This window comes from Ochotona curzoniae, unplaced genomic scaffold (genome assembly GCF_017591425.1).
Source record: "Ochotona curzoniae isolate NIBS_2020 unplaced genomic scaffold, NIBS_Ocur_1.0 contig_2318, whole genome shotgun sequence".
In the NCBI taxonomy this organism is placed as follows: domain Eukaryota; kingdom Metazoa; phylum Chordata; class Mammalia; order Lagomorpha; family Ochotonidae; genus Ochotona; species Ochotona curzoniae.
Window position 1 is genome coordinate 8,577,876 of NW_024465419.1, and position 23,602 is coordinate 8,601,477.

The window sequence follows — 23,602 nt, forward strand, 5'->3', positions numbered from 1 at the left end:
AGGTGATGGTAACATTAAAAAAAATTAGGACTTCTGATTCCAGGAGGCCTTGGTGGACATATTTTTTCTATTTCTTTGAATACTACTAAAAGGTATATAAAGTAAACCAAAAAAAGACACTGAAAGATGCATATAAAGTAAAGCAAAATCGACACTGAAAAATGGAGAGAAAAACGCAGAATGAAGCAGATCTAGGAACCTGAAGGACAAACGAAGCAAGTTTCTGAGATTTTATTTTGCCTCAGATTGCCTGCACTGGAACTGAAGGCACTGATTACAGGTGGAAACAGCAGTGGATGTAGACAGAAACAGCCCAACAGCCTGTTATCTGCAACCAAAGGACTAAGGGAGAGGCAGCTTAGCAAGGCAGGAACTTGTAAACAAGACTGTTGTCTAGGCAAACGCCATGAATCTTCATGCAGGCAGTAAAGGATGAATGGAGGAGCCATGGCTTCCAATGCTACAGGGCAGCGAGGAGGAGCTGCCATGGTCACGTGTTGGTGGTGGGAAAGAAGGTGGGACAGTGAGCAAGTTCACTCCTGCAGGTCTGTTATGAGTACCCCTTTCAGCTTGACTTCCTGGGGGTCTAGAGATCACCTCCCCTGACAGGAACAACCAAATTCTCCTTCCTCCCTGCCCTCTGGGGTAGCGCCAGAGGAAGCCTAGTGAAATGTCAGGACTTCTGCCACTGCTCTCCCTTCATGCCCCTCAGTGGAGGTCACATGAGGAACAGTAAGGCATCCTAGACCTGCTAGGCTCTCAGGGAACTGGAATTCACACATCTGGAAAGCACTTTCTCCCTCTCCCAGGAGAAGCTGGACTTCTCCCTCTATCAGACAGTAACAACCTCCATCTTCCCACCCTCTACCAATGTCAGATGACGCCACCTGGATCCAAAGTCTCACGATACCCTCAATGTCCAGGTTTCTATCTACAACCTCTTGTTACAGTAGAACCATGGGGAGTGGGAGGACCTCAACTTAGTGAAAATAGAAAACAAACACCAATGCTGACAGGACATGAATGTTATAATTACCTGATGAAATAGTAGTTTAAAAATTGTAATGGTTAGATTCTATAGCAGAATGCAGAAAAAAAAGAGTAAATTTGGTGTTAATAGAAATTTGTGTTGGAAATGCAAAAGGAAGAGAGCCTCGTAACCTGCGAAAAGAAATAAGAAATAGGATGATAATTCATACAGTCGCCTTTCTTAATTGTCTTCAGTTTCCTAGTTATTTTGGGGATATGGCACAAAAATTATAATGCTGTCCGATATAGCTTCAGATGTATGTAGAAGAAATATTGAGGACAACACTGTAAACGTGGAAGGTAAAAAAAATACATAAACAAGGGCCACCATGTGGCATAACAGTTAAGCCACTGCTTGTAAAGCTGGCATCCCACATACTGTCTCAAGTACAACTGCTTCACTTCAGATCCGGCTCTCTGCTAACGCACCTGTGAAGGCAGCAGAAGATGGCCCAAGTGCTTGTGTGCCTATCACCTACTCGGGAGATCTAAATGGAATTCTTGGTGCCTGGATTTGGCCTGGTGCAGTTCTGGCTGTTTCATTTGGTAAATGAACCAGCAAATAGAAGATCTCTCTCCCTCAATCTTTCCCTGTCACTCTGGCCTTCAGCTTTTTTTTTTTTTTAAGAGGAAATATTAAAAGAAGCAATGTTTCTACACTTCACAGAAACTCTTAAAATGGCCCAGCAGAACCTAACACATGTTCGTATCTTATAATGCCTAGTACAACCACCACTAAAATAGCTATAAAGGATATACAAAAAGCATTACAAATAACCTAAAATAAAATTCTAAAAAGACAAGTAACCCACACGAGGTCAGAAAAAAGAAAGCAGAAATGGAAATAGAAAGCAAAACTAAATAGGTAGATTTAATTTCTAATGTATCAAACTATTACATTATGGATTCCAGGTTATGATTTATCTATACAGATTTATAAAGATCCCATTTAAAATATAGTGATATAGACAGGACAAAAGCAAAAGGATGGGGGAGAACTTTTCTTGTGAGGATAAATCAAAAGCTTATTAATATCAGGTAACACTGTTATGAAATCTAACTAGATAAGTGCACAGAATTGGAGATTCCAATATCCTCTGTCAACATTTATAGAACAATTTAGCATATCAGCATAGAAATGGAAAGAGCACCACCATCAATCAATATGATCCAACTGATAGTATATCCCATGCAGCAAAACATTCAGGTGCCCATGACATATTATGGGCCACAAAACAAACAAAAGCAAATTTAAAAGCATTAAAATAATATATAGTGTGCTCTCTAATCACAGCAAAATCGATCAAAATCAATACTGGGAAGATAACACACCCATTTCTGAACACTGGGAAACAAAACCACACTGTTCTAGCACAAGTATTGTGGCAGAGGGGTTAGGCTGTAATGACCTGGTACCCCATTTACGAGTGCCTGGGAGTGAGCTCTGCCTCTGCCTTGGCTTCCAACACAGTTTCTTGCTAATGTGCCTAGGAAGCAATCAAGCACATGAGTCCCTGTCACCCACATGGTACATATAGCTGGATTTCTTGGCTTCTGGTTTCAACCTGGCCCAGTCCTGGATGTTCGTGGAATCTAGATAATGAACCAGCGAAAGACTTCTCTCTGGGTTATTCTGCTTTTTCAGATATATAAGTCTACCTTAAATAAACACATTAAAAAAAATCCTCATGTATCCATGGGGCAATCCATGAGCCAAAAATGCAGATCCAGTGAAAAACAAAATTTAAATGAAATAAATTAATATAATCAAAATTTACTATAAAAATTTGTGAGGGTCACCTGGCTCAGCTCCAGCTGTTGTGGCCAATTGGGAGTGAACCTGCGGATGGACCATCTTTTCTGCTTCTCTCTGTGTAACTCTGGCTTTCAAGTAAAAGTAGAAGGGATTTTTAAAAATTGTGAGAGATGCCCAAAAGTAATGCTAAGAGGATATTTTAGAAAAGAGAGGAAGTCTCAAATAAATAATCTAAGATCTACTTGAAAACCTGGAAACAAGCAAAGTAAAACAGGTGCAGAATAGGTTGACAGAAATATACCATGATGACTAGAAATCAACAGAGGCAAACAATGCAATGAGCTGGTTCTTTTAAATGAATTGAATGACAATAGGAAAAACAGAAGATATAGACTAGCAATATCAAGGATGAAGCAGATGGTATATCACCACAGATACTGCAAATATCTCAGGGCTAGTAAAGGACTACTATGGAAAACTACATACTCAAATATTCTAACAGCTTAGGTAAAATGGACAACCTCTCAAAATGAATAATTTACAATTTTACCAGTATAAATGAGGTTATTTGAGTAGCCCTATAACCATTAAGAAAAATGAAAATCAGATTGTAATTTAAAAGCTGCTTCAAGGGGCTCGTGCTGTGGCATAGCACACTAAGCCTCTAACTGTAATGCTGACATCCCCAAAAGGTGCTAGTTCGTGTTCCAGATTCTTCACTTTCCATCCAACTCTCTGTTTATGGACTGGGAAAGCAGAGGAGGATGGCTAAAGTCCTTGGGTCCCTGTGCCCACATGTGAGACATGGAAGAGCTCCTGGCTTTAGATAGGCCCAGCTTTGGCTGTTGAAGCCATTTGGAGGGTAAATCAGCAGATGGAAGATGTCTCTTTCTGTTTCTGCTTCTGTCTTTGTTTCTCCTTGTCTCTGTAAACTCTGCCTTTCAAATAAAAATATAATAAATCTTAAGAAAATGCAAAGAGAGTTATCTCCAATACAGGTACTTAGGCTGGAGAACTGTAGTAAATATGAACAGAAGGATTAGTATCAATTCTACATTTTCCTATTGTAGAAAACAGAGAGGAGACACACTTCTAAATTTGTTTAATAAAGCTAGCATTACTGATATTAAACAGTATACAAAAAGAAATCTACAGACTAATGTACTTCAAGAGTCTAGATAGAAGAATCTTTAATAGAACAGTAGCAAATAGAATTAATGCATTAAAAAGAGTTGCACAACATGACCACGTGGAATTAATTCCAAGGATAAAGGGCGTTTTCAATATTTAAAAATCATTACACCAGGTTAAAGGTTGAAGAAAATTCGTGGTTACAACAATCAATGCAGAACAATCATTTAACAAAATTTGTTGTCAGTTTATAACTAAAAATACAGAAAACTGAAAATAAAAAATTTTTTCAACTTCACAAAAATTGTCTGCAGAAATCCCAAAACTAACATTATTAATGGGGAAATAATTAATGCTTTCTACCTGAAAAAACAAGGCAAGAATTTCCTTTCTTTATCCCTTCGATTCTGTTCATTACCAATCATAACCAGAGTAATGAGGCAAAAAGAAAGAAAAAAGCACCATACAGATCAAAAAGAAAATAAAACTTTTTCTTATTTGTAGATGAATGGGATGAATATGACAACACTTGAGAAATTCCATGGAAAATGAGATTAAAAGATTTATTTTTGTAATATGATACATAATTTTAACAAATATATTTTAAAAGGTAGAAAGAAAGAAGGACACACACACACGAACATGAAAGTTTATGAAAATGAGATTAAAAGATTTACTTTTGTAATATGGTACATATTTTAAAAAATACATTGTAAAAGGTAGAATGAAAGAGTCAGAGGGACACACAGACTACTACTAGTTCATGCTTCAAATGCCTACAACGGTGAGGGTAGGCCAGCTTGACGCAGGGAGCCAGGAACTCCACTGAGCTTTCTCAGGTTGCAGGGACTCAGGTCCTTCAACTGTGACCCAGATGGCAATTTCAGGTGCTTCAGTAATTGAAGCAGAGCAGCCAGAACTACAGACTCTGAAAGGGGATGGAGCTGGCCAACCTGTGGCTAAACGTGCTGCATCTTAGCACCCTGCTAAGTTTTTATAGGCACAATTTTTTTTTAAATCTGTGCAGTTTTTTGTACTACATTTTCATGAACTCTGTGAAGAATCTGTCAAAATCATTTACATAGAAAATATCAAGGAAATCTCCAAAATAATTTTTAGAATTAATTAGTGAGTTTTATAAAGTTTCAATACTTAATGTATACAACCATTAAGCCTATTTCTAAATATAATCAATGAATTTATGGGCACCGATTCTAAAAATGTAATACTGTTTAAAACTGTAAGCAAAGCAAAGCAAACTAAAACAGCAAATATCTCATCGTAAATGTAGCAAAAATACATTTAGATTTTTATGTTTTTGTACTGAATTATCACTTTGTCCCTATAAATACATATAATTGTGTGGTAATTAAAAATTTTAAAAACCTATATGCTCAAGTTGCAAAACAGTGATGAAATAAATCAAGGAAAACCTTAACAAATGGAAAGATATACCTATTATATTTATTGACTCAATATCAAACAGATGCTAATTCTTCCTGAATTTATATATATATACATATATATATGCATAAATGTTAAATTTTATAGCAATTCCCATCAAAAGCTAATAGTGATATACATCACAGATACACATAAGCTTATTTTAAAAGTATGTGGAAAGACAAAGAAGTAGAATAGCTAAAATATTAAAGAACAAAGCAAAGGAAATCATTTTACCCAATTCCAAAACTTGTAAGTTTCCACGATCAATGATCTGGGGAGACAAAGATATGAGCCCAATGAAGCAGAATAAAGAATCTGCCAGTTTATAGATAAATATGCCAGTATTAGAACTGTATCAATGTTTAAGGCCACTTTTAAGGAATCAAGTTAATCAGTAAATTACTTTAAAATAGAAATAATTTATCACTATTAGTATATTACAGTAACGTTCAGTTTGTAACTTTAAATCACATAAACTAACAAAATTACTGTCCTTAGGGAAGAAAAACTACAGCAAATCTGACATGGTCACATTATTTGTGATCAGCATATTTACTTATCCCTGTGCAAACATCACCAGGACTAACAAATTCTCTAAAGTAAATACACCTTTGAAATCTTGTTCAGTCTTCGCAGATATTTACAAGTCTCTTTATTTCCTAAAGGTAACTAACTACAAAGGTAATCATTAGTTTTGATCCACAAGATCATAATTTCTGAATTAAAATCTGAATGAGATTTAAAGTATAATCCAGCATAATGTGGGAAGGCTGATATTTTAATCACAGATAAAACTTCTTAGACCCATATGATCTGAAAATTAGTTCAAATAGCTTATGTATATAATAAATTAGCAAGGCCAGTGGATATGTCTTAAAACTTCTCCACATTAGACCCATTTGGCTTTCACTCTCCTTTTACCAACACTTGTGACAACTGGGCTCAGAGCTAGGGAACGTGGATCTAAGCAGCTGAGTGGGCAGTATCACCACAAAGGAAGAGACTGCGCCTGAGACAGGATGTTCCAGGGGAGAGAGGCCCTCCTAGGACACGCTGCCAGCTAGGGACCCCAGGATGCAGGTGTGTGAAAGAGCAAGGTGACACATACAGTGCTAGGGACTGCCTGAGGGCAACCGGTGCACTCTGGAGCTGATGGAGATGTGCACCCTCCACTGTGCCCTTACTGTTTTCTTTACGGGGAAGTGGAAGGAGTTACAGCTTTTAAAACACCCACAGTATCACAGCTATTTTTCTACATAGCAGGATGCTTCAATTTCTTTTTTACACTGCAGTTTAATGCTAACGGTCATGGCCTTTATTATCACTTGTTTTAAAATATTTCTATACTTATTTGAAAGGTTGAGTGACAGCAGAGACAGAAAGATCTTCCCTCTGCTACTTCCCTCTCCAATGGGCACAAAAGCCAGGGCTGGGCCAGGCCAATGCCAGGAACCCAGATCTGCATCTCTTAGATGTGTTGGGCCATCTTCTGCTCAGCATCATCTCACTGTAACAAACATTCTGTGGAAATCAAAGCAACTCCACAGAAATTTTATGGATTGATATGAAAGATGTATAGGATGTTTAGCTAGCTTTTCTGATGAATGAACAGTAGATAGACACAACTGCAGGTGCTAAATTTCATTTGGTAAATCACAGACACAACCACAAACACAAAAGTATTAATGAACTAGTTGGACTCCCACTCTTCCTTTCAAGAAATTAAGGAACCCCATCTACTTTCCACCAAACTCTCAGAACATTGTTGAGAAGTCAGCAGCCATGGTGTTACACTAAAATGTGCAAGATTTTCGCCTGGCAATTAAATGCATCAAAAACTTCAAGCCCTTATGGAAGTCCAGGTGCTGGGGTTTCTGCTGCAAAGTGTTTCTCATTTTTTTTTAATGGAGAATATTGTATGATCTCATTTTTATGAGAACTTGTGAAAAATCACTTTCTAATTACATCTCAGAATGGCAGCCCAAACACATATGCTTTGCACTATGAAACATTTCCACTTCTCACGATGAAAACCCAGTGAACTCAAGTAAACAGGAAACAACTTAATAGACTTTTAAAAAACCTGAAGCCAGTGAAGGAGAACCATGTGAAATATCCTTTCATATTTCTCTCACTGTCAACTCTGCCAGCGTGTGAAGTGCCCTGTTGACAACTTGCTTCAGGAAGTCTCAGGTTTGTGAGAGATGTTTACTTTTATTTCTCTACTAGTTAATCTTTCTCAAATGTCTTTTGTGTTTAGCAACTCATAAAATCAATACAATTATGCAGTGATTGTGGGGATAGGGACAATGTGACTGACATGCAGGTTATGATAATCGCCTAAAAAAACAGTATTTCTTTTAAGTTATTTGATTGACTAACTTGTTTACTGTCTAGGAAGAATGTGTGTAAGTCTGGGGCGAGTGGCAAAGAGGATTAATGCATTAAGCAGTATTAATGCAGTGACTGAAAGAAATAAAAGCAAATAAAAATTTCTCTTGCAGTCCTTCCTTCACCTCCCCTTTGACTTTCCATTTTCTAATTTGTAGTCAAATTAGGTTAGCTTAAGACTTGTAGTTGACGGAAGAACAGATCTAGGATCTAGATTTCTTCCTCTTTTTCTTTTTTTTCCTGAAGACACACTTGGGATAAACTATACATTTATATTTATGATTTTATTTCAATGCTAAACCTCATCAACCTAGAAACCCAGTATCCACTTCTTCATAAATATCAATAAGCAGCATTAGCAACAAATATTACTTTTCCATTAGCAGTTCATTTGTTATCTTTATGCACCAGTTAAATTCTGTGAGGCTTTATTGCATTGGCTACACTCTGAGATCTCTTCACAACAACCCTGTGGGGCAAACAGAACCATCCCATTACAGGAGGTTAAATAACAACCAATTCCACACCACTGGTCCATGACGAGGCTGCAATACTAATGAAGTCTCTCTAAGGCCAGTGTGTTTTTTCTTTTTTCCCAAGATATCAAGCCACTCCTTAGGAGGGACTGGGGACTCATTACTTGGATACAGACAAGAAAGATCCTGCCATTGCCCTGGGGGAATCAGTGTACTAGAAAGGGAAGTGACACAGATGATGAGTTGGTTGGCTAATCAGGCATACAGAATTAGGGTTAACAAGAAGGTATGAAACTTGAGGGTTTGGGTGGGGCTGGAGTGAACTACTGCTCTCTGTTCCTAGCTATCAAGTGTTAGGCAGTCTGACAAGTTACAATGGACAGAATTAAATGTAATTGGATAAAGGTCCCCTGTGACTGCAGAACATTCAGAGCTACCTTCTAATCTTGTCTGTTGACTCCACGTGGCTAAACAAATTTAAAACAAAATGAAAGAAAATAAAAGACAAATCTGAGGGGTGTGCATTTATTTTAGAAGTTAAGATGTCAGTTAAGGTGCCCATGTTTGATTTCCAGCTCCGTATTAATGCAGATCCTGTGAGGCACAGGTGATTGCCCAAGTGACTGGGTTCCTGCCATTCATGTATTGAGTTCTGGCTCCCAGCTTTGGCCTAGTCCAGTCACAGTCATTACCAGCATTGGGTGAGTGAACCAGCAGACAGGAGCTCTATTTTTCTCTACCTTTCAGATAACAACATTTTTTACTGCCAGTTTTTGAATTGCATAAGCCATAGTTCTAGTATTCAATGAGGTTAGAGCCTACCATACAGAAACAGAACATTTCAACCTGGTGTTTGGCATAGTGTTTGAAGAGACTACTTGCGATGCTGGCATTCCATATGGATGTGGTTCATGTTGTGGCTGCTATATTTCTGATCCAGCTCCCTGCTAATGGCCTAGAAAGATCACAGCAATAAGGCCTCAGTCTCTGGGCTCCTGCCACTAGTACGGGAGACTGCAGATGATGCTCCTGACTCCTAGTTCTTGCTTTGGGCCTGGCCCAGCCCTGACCAAAACCTAGCCACTGCAGACATCTGGGGAGTACACCAGTGGATGGAAGATCTTTCTTTCTCTGTAACCCTGGCTTTCAAATATGTTAAAACTTAGAAAAGGAAAAGATGAAGAAGAAATAGAACATTTCCATCATTGCATAATGTTCTGTGGAGCAATCTGAGAATTCAGATTATTAGGAAAGACAATAAATCACGATCTGGCTACTCAGTAAATGCTTTTTGACTGACTGGATCTGAAAGGGGCTACTATGCCTTAGCAACTTCTCAGGTTAAATTCACAGCCTTTGGCATCTCTGTTCTCTACCTTAAATACCTATACGAGCGCACTAGCATGAATCTCAGTCACTGACAAGACAATGTCAATAGGGTTTGCTTTCTATGTCTGTGAAAAAACAGCAAGAATACCCCATCTACCTGCTCCTTCTTCTGAAGTGTGAATGGGTACTTGTTCTCACAAGTCTTAAGGATGTTTCTAAATCTAAGTATTAAGACAATTTCAAAAATAAGAAGCTAAATCGTTATTTTTAACCTCTTACTTGACAAGACCCAGCTCTTGCGTTCAAGCATATTTCTTTCACCTTCCTATCCAAATCAGACATACATATCTAAGAAAGTGACAGGCACTTTGGCAAAGACTGATATTTATGATTATGTATGCTGCTCTGAAATTTCTAGAGCATCCATGCTTTATTTCTCCATTTTATCTGAATAAACACAACAGAAGTGAAAGACCATATTTTACATGAGTTATTTCTGAATGAAAGTAAACAGTATTAAAAACATACATTCATAGAAGGCTATGATATGAAACTGAACTTCAACAAACCTTAAGTCTAATTATCCAAACATGCAAAGGTCTCTAACTTGATCATTTTATTTTGGAAGACACAGGGTGGCTGTAAATGGTAATGTGAATTTTGAGCCACCGTATTTCTGGTGATTGTTTAAATTTTCAATCACAGAAGTTCTATAAGAATATAACAGACAATACAAAGGCAGGGTGATCCAGTATTGTGGTACAGTGAATTAAGCTGCAGCCTGTGATTCCAGTAATGTCATAAGAGCATTGGTTTAAGCCCTGGCTGCTTCATTTCTGATTCAGCTTCCTGTTAATGGCCTACTAAAGTAGAAAATGGCTCAAGCATTTGGGCCCATGAACCTACATGGGAGACTTGGATGAAGCTCCTAAAACTGCCCTGGCCCAGCCTTAATTGGTTGTGAACATCTGGGGAGAACAGCAGGTAGAAGATTTCTCTCTCTCTCTCTCTCTCTCTCTCTGTCTCCCTCTATCTCTATCCCCTTCTCTCTCTCTCTTGAACTCTGCCTCTGAAACAAACAAATCCATTAAAAAATACAAAGAGGCGGAGCAGAAGGAAGAGTTTAATTAAAGGTTATACTGACCAGGATTTAAATTCTTGTTCTGCCACTCACTCAATAATATTATGTTGATTTTTCTGAACTTTAACTATTCATATCTTAAAATGAGGAGAATACCTATCTAGAGGTTTTGATGTAAGATTATGTGCATATATTCATACATACATGTATGAAGAAGCACATGGAGTCAGGCACAAACACACATACACACAATGTTTTGCACAATGCTACTATCTGAGATTATAGTTAATATTATTAATTTATTCATAAAATTTCCAGAATATAGCTTTTCCAATGTAAGATTGAATCTTTGAATTATTTAGTTTTTCCTGTGTTCATGGTAATATATGTTCTAATTCATAACTAGGTAGTCAAAGGGCTTAAAAATATTTTTAAAAAGATCACAGATTTATGTTCAGCAAGGTCACTATTAAGAATCTATACTGCTGCCTTGTATCTCACAGTATGACTGTGAAGCAGAAAATTTGAAACTTCAAGCATGAATCAGACTGATACATTTGCTAAAACACAGGATGGCCATGCCTACCTCCAGAGTTTCTGATACAGTAGGTCTAGAGTGGGGTCCCTTAATTTGTACCTTTAATAAGTTTCAAGGAAATGCTGATGCTACTGGTCCACAATTGCATTTTGTGTATTATTACTCTAAATGTACACACAAGACCATTTATATCTACCAAATCTTATTGAAGTGCTAGACTGCATTTTAGTTAACAAAAACAAAACAATGAAAGATAAGAAAAAAGAGGAACAAGAATATTGGAAACACCTGGTCACCTCTGAGGATTTAGTGTAAATGACAAGAAGCCTTTTTCTACATAGCCCTTTTGGCTTTGCTTGTCTTAGTAACAATGCTTCATTCCAATGCACCTGTCAATCTCTGCAGTCACTGGAGCTACAATATTTTTTACGCATTTACTTATTGACATGCATGAGCTGATGTTCTAGCCTCCTAATTAACAATAAATAGCTCACTTCATGGGACAGAAGAAAAAGTAAAATTAAGCTTTTGGCCTCTACAGCCACAGCTCAATTGTATGACGACAATGAAAATGTGAAGAATGATTTTTCACCTGATTCTACAAAGCATCACTTCTGTAGCGTCAACAAGTCATGTACTTTCTTTAGAAAAGTCCAAGACACCATTAAACTTCTCTGTAGATACAACTAGCTGTCTACTCAGAGTGTTAGTATGGTATAGTGGAGAGGCATGCATTTAATTCTCAGTTTTATCACTTAACAGTCAAACGACCTTAATTACATCACCAAAGTTATAGATGTACTTTCTCTATGGTTGTAACAACATTTGTGTTAGAGCAGTTTAAGGCAATAACTGATGTGAAGATGCGTGAGATATTTGATTGCATTATACAACGATCTCATTATTCCTCAGAGATCTTGGGTTTATAAAAACCAGTATATATATATTTTTAAAGATTTATTGATTTTTATTTGAAAGGTTTATCCACAGAGAGGAGACAGAAAAATATTCCACCTGCTAATTTACATCTCAAATAGCTGCAACAGCCAGAGCTGAACTGATCTGAAGTCAGGAAGCTCCTGCGAAGGTGCAGGGTCCCAAGGACCTGGGCCATCATCCATTGCTTTCCTAGGCCATATGCAGGGAGCTGGAAGGGAAGTGGAATAGCCAGGACATGAACTAGCCCTCATATGGGATGATGGCATTTGCAGGCAGAGGATTGGCTAGTTGACCCATTGTGCTGGCTCCCAAACCAGTATATTTTGTTCTGAAAAATTCAAAATAGTATCTCTCCTATAACAAGTTATCTGAAACAACCATTCAACTGCAACTTGAAGTTTAAAGACACAAACAAACAAAAAATGAAACTTTCCTTAAATTTTGGAATTGAGAAATCTTTGGAATAGTATTTTTTAATCAGAAATACATGAATTTTCTAATATACATGTAATAATATCAGCTTCAACTGTAGCATGTTGACAACCACAAACCTTAACTGTGGGGGCCATGAAAGAAAATGGGGACTCAAAAATAACCAAACCAAGTCTCAATTCCCCAGGTGAGCAAGAGGCCAGCTGCAAACTTGGGCTGATTCTCTTCAGACTTCTGGGAGGAACAAGCTGGCTCCAGGGAGGCTCCAGATCACCCCAGCCCCTTGCTGTTTTGTTCTGTAGTTTTCATTCTACTTGAGATAAAAATATGGACAAAGTTCTCTTGCATTGTCAAGAGACAGCTAGTCTGTTAAATAAGAGACTAGTCATAGAATTTGGAAATTTGCAAAAAGATTCAGATCATTAAGAATCATCAAAGGCAGAAAAGTAATAGCATATTTTAAGAGATGCAGAAAAAGAATTTTATTAATTTTCACCAGAACACAGGTCATCCTTAGGAAAGTCTATTCTACTTAAATATAACGTAAGTTCTAATGGCTGACTATACTGCTTCACAAGGGAGAAGAATAGGTCTAAGAATTGAGTCGGCACAAGATATGAGGAACAGGCTAATATTAATTGAATGGCACACTGAGAACAGAAAAGGGGAAAACAAGCTAAATGGATTGAAACATGATTTTCAGAAATCCACAAAATATCCTAAATTGAACTTTTAGTTGAAAATTTATGAAGAAATTCAGAACAAAAAGATCACACTGAATAGCAATGAAAGGCGTCTGGGAAGGCAATGACCACAAAAGAGCTGAGGTTGACACTAGTAACATAAAAGAATCAGTAAAAGAAAACCAAGAAATACTGTCCTCAAAAATCACAAAGCCCAAGTTTAATTATTACCACAAAGAGGCAAATACTAAGCTTAGCCTAGCTTCAAACAGAACAAACCTCAGTTAAACTAGATAAATGTGCAAGTCTGGGTAAGGGACAATGCCTTGTATTTCAAAAGTACTCAGGATCTTCCTGGATTATAACTACTTTACAGAGGAAGCATTATTTCTATTGAATGCAACAGCTTATTTTCACAAAGAAATTAGGACAATAAGGACTTGCCTTTTTCTTTTTTTCCTAAAACCTCAGAATGTCACATAGCAACCAGAGCACAGCAAAATCATCATAGGGTGTGCCTTATGCTAAAATTCAAGTAATACTCCAAAGTGAGCTTCAATTACTAATGAGAAACTCAGACAAGCAGAGTTGTAAACACAGACACAACGGACCCTTCAAAGGTGCATACTGTGCTCCTGAACACAGAAAGCTTCTCTGGGACTCTGAAGGCTACAGTCCTGGTGAGGATTAACCCAGAGAGGAGGATGACATTTCCTCGGCTTTTCTACTTTGACTTGCTTCTGTTGCCTTCCACTGGGTGGGTGAGGATAAAGGACAGACCTGGCCCCTCCTGACATCACCATTTGAGAGTGGCCTGGATCTGGCCTCCCATGTTGTACTACCATTTCCCCCAACTCCCATCAATGGGAGCAGGGCCAGGTAGCTGGGCATGAACATCCTCATGACTGAACCACGAAACATTCCAACTCTCCTCCCCTATCATGGAGGATTCCTGAGCAAGCCCAAGTGAAGGCGAAGTGAGGCACCTCAAATTTTATCCTTCATCTAAAAAATTTGTTATCTTTCATGATGCACTTTTATAGGCATAGGGATACCTCCCTACCCCCTCCTTCCTCCCTGCCCATTTTCCCCTCCCACCATTTCCCCTTATATTGTCACAGTCTTTTAATAACACTTACAAGTTCAACATTCTCCTATTTAAATGTATTATGGCACTGTAGGGATAGGCAAAGCATAATTACAGCAGTCACCTGCTATCTTCACCTATGCTTCAAAGTCTTCCCACTGTGCTGTACTCCTTGCCAAGTGTTACAGAGGAAAGCAGAACAGGCACCAAGTGAATTTTACCCCCAAAAGCTCACTATGCAGATACTTTAATTTATGCTTTAACTACTTTATAATATTTATTTATTTTTATCTATTTGAGAGACTATTGTGATCCCCTAGTTCACATCCCAAAGGCTAGGCCAGGGAAAAGCAGGGAGTTAGGAATTCAATCAGTGTCTCCTAAGGAAGAAGTAGAACTCCACCACCTGAGCCATCATCTGTTGCTCCCCAGGGTCTACATTAGCAGGAAGCTGGAATCAGGAGCTGGATTTCAGATACAAACCCACATATTCTGATATGGAATTCATGACAATTGGCATCTTCACTGTTATCACAAACTACCACGTTAGTGTGTGTTTACATTTAAACAGAGGCTATTAGGATAGAGTCTGGTTTTTCTCCAAGTTTCTGATCTATACCTGTAATAGTTGAATTACATTCATTTACATTTATACACAATTTTTATTACCCATTTACAGTTAATGTTTGCTGAAGTGTTAGTTCACTGATGTCACACACATATATATTTTAATTCTTCCCATTATTGAATCTTTATTGTATACTATAATAAGCCTTTTTAATGCTTCTCTGCTTTCTGTGTTTAAAAATTGTTTTCTTAGTAGTCATCTTGCTATTAAAATTAAACATATAATCCACTGGTTTTAATCATTCTAGCTTGATTTTGAGAGAATATACACACCTTGTGCTTTCATTCTTTTCCCTTTATATGACCATCACATTATATCTTATATAAAATACGCCTAGTAGTATAGACTTATGATTAGTGGTGTATGCTTTTGCCTTTTATATCACATAGAAGGGAGACAAATCACAAATAATACTCAAAATACATTATTACTGGCTTTTTCTCATATGTTTATCTACATAATTATCATTATCAATGTGCTCTCCTGCTATTTCCATCCTTTTATTCTCCTCCTTCTCAATACAGCTTTGAGTTGCTGGTTAGTGCCCTCTCATTTCAAGCTAAAAGATTTCCTTCAACATCTCTTACAAGGTAAATCTAGCAATGATGCATTATTTCAGCTTCTGTGTAACTGGTCTTATTTAAATTTCTCCTTTTTTTTTCTTGAAAGATAACATTATTGGACATATAGTCTTAGTTGACACATTTTCTCTTATGACTATAAATATACAATCTTGTTGAATTCTGGCCCCTGTTGGTTTCTGATAATTAATCAGCTGTTCATATCCTTATGAATCCTTTGTACAAGTTCCTTCTTGCTGCTTTCAAAATTTTCTGTCTTTGGGTTTAAACAATGAGGTTACAGCATATCTTGGCATGGATCAATTTACATTTATCCTGCTTATAGTACGTTGCATTCTCAGGGGTATACATGCAGGTTTTTCCTTTCTGGGAAATGTGAGGCCATTATATCTTCAAATATGCCTTCTGTCTTCTTTCTCTTCTTCATCTAACAAGACAAAATCTCTAATGTTCATGCCAGCTCCAACATTCTGCACAAGGAATGCTTGCTGCCTACAACTGTCTGCCAAGAGGCTGGGGGTAGGAGATACCAGCTGCTCCAGAGGACAGCCACATTTAATCAAGAATTTCCAAAATGTATGAGAGACTTCTCTCTGGATGGTGCAAATGTTCTACCAGAACCAGAGTACCTTACACTCACTTCTCACAGTTCCTGCCAAGCCAGTCACTGTTCTCATGGAGGTCCAAATCTTGGAGCCTCCATCCCTATCAGTTCCCCTGCTGCCATCCCAATCCTATCTAATATTTACTGGGCACTTATTCTATGATGAGTACTGCTCTGAGCACTTTTCATCTTCAAACTGATCCTGTGAGGGAGAAGATTATTAATACTCACGTATTGCAGAGGAGGAAATAGAGGCATAGTAATGTGTGTGAACAGAAAGAAATGGATGCAACTGGAAACCATTATGCTTAAGTGAAAAATGCCAGTGTCCAAAAGACAAATATTATGTTTTCCCAGATCTGTGGTAACTAACACACAGAGTACAAACAATATACTCTATAAGAGCAAAGTTGACATTCTGAGATCTGATTATTTTTACAGCCTTTGTCTATAGTCCTGGCAAACAGTAAGTTTTTATGTAGTTACTGATTTTTTTAAAAAAAGATTTATTCTTATTTGAAAGTCAGAGTTATAGAGGGAAAGAGGAAGAGACAGAGAAAGAAAGATCTTCCATCTGCTAGTTCCCTCCCCAAATGGCTGCAAAGGACAGAGCTGAGGCAGCCTGAAGCCAGGAGCCAGGAGCTTGTTTTGGTTCTCCAACATGGGTGCAGGGGCCTAAGGATTCAGGCCCTCCTCTGCTGTCTTCCCAGGTCATTAGCAGAGAGCTGGATCAGAAGTGGAGCTACCGGGATTGGAACCAATGCCCATACTGGATGCTGGTGCCGCAGGGGGAGGCTTAGCTTGAACACTATGGTGCTGGTCTTAGTTAGTACATTCTTTACTTAATAGAATGTGAAGCCTGTGATTGTGAAGTGAACTGAAAGTATGCCATTGTAAAAATTAAAAACAAAAAAGTTGAAGAAGGAAGGCAGAGGGTGGGAGGGGAATGCAAGCAGGAGGGAGGGGAGTGTGGGAAGTGTCACTATGCTCCTAAATCTGAACTGAGAAACACTGTCTGTCCTCCACGACCAGTTTACTCTCAATTTTCACCAGGAAGTCTGCCCTCACCAGTCAAGTGCAAAACCACAATCTTCTCTGCCTATTATATACACAACACTCCCTGCAATGATTGATGCTCTTCTATATTTCATTCTTCTAAAGAAAATAAAATTATTTTATCTCTCCCTTTGCTCCATATTCCTTAAGTAGAAGACATTCATTCCTATAATGGGGTCTGAACGAGATTGCATGTATCACTCAGCAATTATTTGGGACACAAGTTTAAGTGTGAAATTCATTTCTTCCATTTATACTTTATACATTAGTCTAGAGGCAATTTTCTACACTATTTTAATATACTTCTGTTCTGATTGTAACCCATCACAAAAGGTCAAGTACAGAACTGCTGGCACTCAAAAAGTTTTGGATTTTGGAGAAATTGAGGTTTTGTGTTTTTTGGAATAGTGGTGGTCAGCCTAAGTTACAATAGCAGAAAACACAGGTACCTTTTTCACTTTAAAATGCATATTTTTTTTCAATACAACTGAACAAAATTAACAAAGATAAAATGTTTAATACTAACATTGAAATTTATTAAAACTTTCCTAAAGGCTTAGAATAACACAACAAAGCTCTTAACATTCATACTTAAAGCATGGCCTAGCAATTAAGCTTAACATGATCACATCCACACTGGATCTCACACTATTGATCTTCTTTGTTGTAGCATTACCCTCTTGTTGGGCTTATCCCAGATCATGGGACAGCGGTAAAGCACAAAGGGCAGATGATAGCAAAGGTAGGTGGAACAGGGTTTGAAGTCCAAGGGCTCTGTGTGGGCTGACCTGCCTCCCTCACCAAGCTTCAGCAAGAACTTAACATAATCAAGGAGAAGCACAAAATGTTCAGTTGACCCTAATGAGAATTAGTTTGGATTTTTTCACCCTTTGGACTGAAAAACAAACACCAGTAAATTACCGTTGCTAATTAGGCAATGATTCTAAATACTGTTCAGAATCATTGAAGTATGGCTGCCAAAAAGAAATGTCATAAATCAAGGGACAGGACATTCTTTCTCGCCTTCATTCAGACACTCTGCCAAGAGGATGGGCCAAAACCAGACCCAAGGTGCACGGAGGCTTCTACAGAGATGGAGGGGTGCAGCTTGCAGGGCTGGGGAGATTCTGACACATGTGCACGAACATGTCTTCCCAGGGACTAGAGTCAGCCCCCAAATCAGGTGCAGCTTGGGACAATTATAAACAATTTTAAAACACCAGAAGCAAAACAAACAAAACAAAACATACTTGTCTTACAGCCTTTAAAAAAAAACCCACAAAAACAAACATGTAGACATTCAAGACTTGGGGAAAATGAGCCTTCCCCTCCCAAGATTAAAAAAAAAAACAATACCAATTTCTAGGTCAGATTAGCTCTGGACTGCGCACTGTCCTCGGCCTTCTGACACCTGGCAGCACCAGTGTCGGCAGAGGCCGTCACTATGGGGGACAATGACGTCCGTAAGCCTGCACTCTGCTGGCTCCAAGGCCTTCTGAGGCAAATGGTCCTGTAGGGTTGGCTCCAAGGTGTTAACCATGTCCTGAAATACAGAGAGGGAACAAATCCTTTTCCAAAGAGTTGTTGAGGCTCTACCTCTTACAGAAATTCAGAACTCAAGCACCCTAACTTGAAACACAACTTACAACTTCTCGCACCGACTGTAGGCAACAGCATCAACAGCAACATCTCAATTATTTAAAATTAGATTTCTTTTGAAAGCAACAGGCTATTACATAATCAATAAGGTGGTCACAAATACCACTGTAAGAATGGGCAAATCTACCTATCATGTTGAGTGAGAAGAGAGGAAGGAAATGATGTTAAATGATACTGACATGGATTTGACTACTCTGATAGCAATGAAGGAGAGGGGGAAAAACATGCACCATTTCCTGGCTTTCAAAATAATAAATAACCAAAGCTTAGAAAAAACAGAAGTAGAAAGGAGGAAATAAAGGAGCCCAGTGCAATGTCTCAATGGGCTAATCCTCATCTTGTGAGTGCTGATATCCCACACTGGCATTGGTTTGTGTCCCAGCTGCTCCACATCCCAGCCACTTCCTTGTTTGTGGCCTGGGAAAGCAGCGGAGGATGGTCCAATGCCTTGGCACCCTGAACCCACATGGGAGACCCAGAAGGATCTCCCTGCTCCTGGTTCCTGGCTTCAAGTCAGCTCAACTCCAGGTGCTGAGGCCATGTGGAGAATGAGCCAGTAGATGGAAGATCTTTCTCTGTTTCTCCTTCTTTCTATAAATATGCCTTTCCAGTAAAAATAAATACATAATAATAAAAAGAATGGAGAATAACATTCTACAGATGGTAATGAACACTAGTCTAATTCCTTCACCTCTTTCCACATACACAATTCACATTTGTAATCATGCCGCACAATACACAATATGTCATTTCTCAGCATTATGACACAAATCTTTCCATCAACATTATTAATATGGTAAATTTAATGTACTGATCAATGTTTCCTGGGACTCCATGCTGACCTACGATAACCTTCACAAAGTAGCTACTAGGAATCTGATGTGAGGGATCCAGAGGAAGATAAACTAAGTGACATGCTGGGGGGAGACAAGGTGAGGAACTCACAAAGGAGGCTGGGGAGGTGAGAGGCAAGGGTGGAGGCAGGGCAGGGGAGGAAGAGGTCAGTGCCATAACCAGGATTCTGAGATCCTGGGGCAGTAAGGGCAAAAGCTCAAAGAAGACAAAGAAGCAATCTACAAAAAAATCAATGGACTTAACACAAGCTGGTCGGGAATTCATCACAAAGCAACTGAGATGGGCTGAAGGGCTCCTGCAAGGGACTGAGAGAAGGCAAGGTATGCACATGTGAGGGGCAGGGGTTTCTTCTAGGGGTTTAGGGCAGAGAGTCCTGAGGCACAGCAGTGGGGTTTGGCTCAGGCTGAGAGAAATTTCTGGGTGTGTTGGAGCAAGATACTGAGCAGGTTTTGGATGAATGTCAGGTTGTTAGAACAATTCTGTTTGGAGGCTGCAGCTGGGAACCCTACAGCACAATTAAGACCAGAGCATCCTGAGGTGACTTCATTATTTTGTGATGATCACAGAGTGCACATACTCAGACCTGGTTGGTAGAGCCTGCGACACACCAAGCCTGCGTGGTATTCACTGCTAAGAGGCCTGCGTCATTGACCAGTGTCATCTGTGCTGTGCGACTGAGAGACAGATCGAGAAACATGTCTGCTATGGGGACACACAGGACTGAGCCCACGGGCTCCAGCAGTGTACCTGAGTTTGATTTATATGTGCGGACTAAGCAAGCTGACATTAGCATAGCAGCAATGACTTGGCTCAATATTTCATGCCTGGTACCACGTTGGTAACTTACTCTATATCAAGAGTGTAGCACCAAGGTCACTCTATGAAGTAAGTGTTACTATCACAGATTACAGTGCATTAAATTCAAGTGAGGGCATTACTTCACCAAGAATACACCAGCAACCGAGAGGTGGGACAGCACTCAAGAGGTGGGATTGAGTTCTCTGTGCCTCAGTTCCACTGCACATTAAAGAACTCAGAAGGCACTGTTTGAAGTGAAACACTTATTTCTGTGGAGGAAGATACTGATGCATGCTCTGAGAGTGGCAAAATGTGGGGTCACTGTTAGGATGGCCAGATCCCCATAAGATACAAATAAAGGGAGGGGAGCACAGCAGTGAGGAAAAAAAAAAAAACCTTTGGAAAAATAAAATAAATAAATAAATAAATTTATAAAATAAAAAAGTCACAAATGTCCTTCACAGATTAGTAGAAAAATCACAAAAGTAAAAAAGAAAAAAACAAAAAGACATCATTAGGTAGCCAGCTACACTGAATCTATCATTCTGTAATGTGGTGTCATATGTAAAAACAATGACACTCGGCTTCTTGGACCTTTGTCTCTGAGTGGAGCTGAGAGATTCTGGCAAAGTGCCTATTATGGGGTGAACACTTTTGTTTAGCAGAAACTGGAAAGCTTTACAGGGAACGGAGCACCCCAAGGGAACAGCCATAACCAAGAGGATAACTGCAAGCTGGATGAGAGAACAGAGCAGTGCCTGGCATCCAAACACACAGGGATGAAACTGCTAAGTGACACACTGGGGGGCTTACAGAGAAGACACTGGACCCCAGAGTCTCGTCAGGCACGCTCAAGGATGGTGTTCCTTTAACCCATCAGGATTACAGGTGAAAGGGAATCTTCAGGAAGGACAGTCAAAATGGTAAAAATGTTCTCATGCAATGAAAGAACAGAAATATTTGCCCATATAATAAAAGAGCTAGAATTTTAAGCTTCACATTTATATTTGCATCCAAATGTAAGGTAAGAAGGTTAATAGCAAGGAAAACTATGAGTTGTTTTTTTAGTTCTACCAAAATAACCACTTTTGATAAGATCACCTGAAATTATGTCAGATGTGGCTTATCAATATCATATAAGCAAGGACGGGTGAATGAGTACATGTACCTCTTTTCCCTGAAAGAAGAAGCATTTTAGTTTAAACAGATAACATTAGAGTAAATCTTATTCTGATCAGCAGGTGGTCTTTCACAGGTTATTCAAAGGTTAGATCAACAATCAAAGTCTTAGTTTCCACTTGGGAAAGTTGACCTTCTCTGAAGGAGAACACTTGGATTTGGATCATGAAAGATACAACATGTTATGAAAAACAGCAGGCTTCCCTGTATAGAATCACCTCACAAAATGTTTACTTTCTTTACAATAGAAAACAAGGAAAACAAGAGTCTACGAACACAGTGTCATAAGCTGCTGTTCTCAGCTCCGAACCTGCTGTAGTAGCAAACACAGAAGCTTTTGGGACAAGGAGCATTTGCCATCTACACAGATGCAGCCACGTGCCCTCCCCAGTTATGAAGACCACTGTCCGTAGAAGAATGCGATTGTTTCTCTATGCTGTCATGGATATTTTACAGACAGGGAGTAGGAGCACCAGTGACCAGGGGAAGGACTCCCTGGTGCCCTGGAGCTGAGCACAGAGGATGGGCTCATGCTTCCAGTCTGGGCAGCTGAGTTATGCAAAGCTGCAGCTCTCAACGCGGCACATGCACAAGCGGCAGGCAATCACAGTCAGACAGGGTGCAACTGCTTTAAAAAAATACATTATGTAGCTAAAGTTGAAGTCAGATGGTACAACACCATCTGTAGCCCTCTGTCACCATCTGTAACAATGACATACAGTTGGCTAAATGTAAGAATGTAGCAATTTTGTTCAGTACTAAATTGTAATTCTAAAAACTGTATTATCCTAAAATGTTCGTGACTTATGCAACTGAGTTTTTTTCATCCCTGTACGCCCAAATTGTTTTATTTTGCTTTTGTGCTACCCAGCTAATTGTCTAAAGGAACACTGCAAGATGAACGAGTGACAAACCAGAGAAATAAACAAGAGCAAACATTCCTCAAAGACTAAAACAAACCACGTCAACAGCAACCACAAAGGTTATTAAAATCTACAGATAAGGGTCAGATACTGCTTAAGATATATTACTGCATATTTTACTGGGTTCTTACAAGGTTAATTAGGAATTCAGACCCTTCCTTATGTTTAAAAAACAGTGAAGCTTGTTACATACCCAGAAGTGGGTTTGTAAAAAGACAATTATCCACAGATTCTGAGGACAACCTTAACTTGCCCATTATTTACTGGTTTCTTACTAGAATACTAGAGAAATTTGAATCATTGTTGAAAAATAATTTGCACTCCAGTACAGCTACATAAAAGCACAAGACATACTATCTATATTTATGATTAAATAATTATGGCAAAGGGAGCTCTTTCTTTTTTTTTTTAAAGAACATTACATCTGCACAGCTCTTTTCTACAACAAAACATCAAAGTACAAAACTGTCCTCCAGTAAATTAAAGAATTCAAAAATTTGGTATATACCTCAAAGGACCCCAGTTGTTTTCTGTAATATATAAAAGGCTCACAAACTAGAAAATGAGATGACTCTGAAAATATGTAAAACTGGACAATATAAGCATGTGAGAACCACATAGATTGGCCTTTAAATTACATAAAGAGTTAAGGCAACTCTGGTTTGTGCCCTTATAATTTTACACAGTAACTATGTTTTAGCTTAGCACAGTTTTAAAAATGAGAAATATATATAACAAAGATTATATAACTGTTTCTGACTTGCGCCCAGTTTAGGAAATAACATGTGTACAGATTAGCACAGAAGACTCCTCAGCTGCAGTCCACAATCTCCATGCAGCTGTCCTTGCTGTTAGCATTTTAGAACAAAAAAATGGCAACTGGCCCAGATAGACACCCCTCTAAGAAAGTGTTAAGACTTCGGTTTCTGGGGTTCAAGACTATTTCCCCAATTATTCTCATCCCACAACTAACCACAGTTTTCCACTACTCTCTACTCCTG

At 38.7% G+C, this 23,602-nt stretch overlaps 1 protein-coding gene across 2 annotated transcripts in view; it reads right to left on the reverse strand.

Moving 5' to 3' along the window:
* SPIDR (scaffold protein involved in DNA repair) overlaps nt 1-23,602 on the reverse strand; it is a 364,582-nt gene that overhangs the window by 141,843 nt on the left and 199,137 nt on the right. The gene's annotated exons all lie outside the window — the stretch shown is intronic.